The 522-nt window shown below is 61.7% G+C and overlaps 1 protein-coding gene across 5 annotated transcripts in view; it reads right to left on the bottom strand.

The window, feature by feature from the left end:
- Positions 1-522, bottom strand: part of SGF29 (SAGA complex associated factor 29) — a 77,208-nt gene that overhangs the window by 6,339 nt on the left and 70,347 nt on the right. The gene's annotated exons all lie outside the window — the stretch shown is intronic.

Below are 522 nucleotides of genomic sequence, written 5' to 3'. Positions count from 1 at the left end.
GCTGCTCAGAGACCCCCAGGCCAGGACAGGCACCCCCTTCCCCCAGCCTAGACCGCAGGAGCCTCTGGGCCGTGGACTCTCAGCCACTCCTATCATCCTTCACTCTGGCGTCAAGAAGTCTTGGCCCAGTCCCTGCTGCTACAGAGCTCTTTTTTCAGTGGCTGGAGACCCAAGGCAGGGAATAGGCGAGGAGAGGTAGGGGCGCTGACTCCTTTCCTAGTGGGGCCATAGCTGGAGGGTCTGCTGCCTTTCAATGACTCTTTGTTGAGAGGACTGAGGGCAACCCAGAGGGCAGCAGACAGGGATCCTGGCCTCAGGTGGCTTGTGTCCCATGTCACAAAGAACACAAGGTGCTAGGAGCCCGGGGCTCAGGGCAGGAGCTTCCCATCTCGGAGCTGGTTCTCCTGGGGCTGGAAGCCGCTGACTTGGGGCTTGCCAAGGCTGCCAGGGCTGGCAAAGGGATGGTGGCCTTTGGGGCTGGAGTGGAAGAGGGAGGGCAGCTGGTGGGTCCTGTCAGCTTGG

This window comes from Hylobates moloch, unplaced genomic scaffold (genome assembly GCF_009828535.3).
Source record: "Hylobates moloch isolate HMO894 unplaced genomic scaffold, HMol_V3 SCAFFOLD_6, whole genome shotgun sequence".
Taxonomy (NCBI): Eukaryota; Metazoa; Chordata; class Mammalia; order Primates; family Hylobatidae; genus Hylobates; species Hylobates moloch.
Note: the sequence above shows the minus strand (reverse complement) of the source record. Positions and strands in the feature narration are given on the sequence as shown.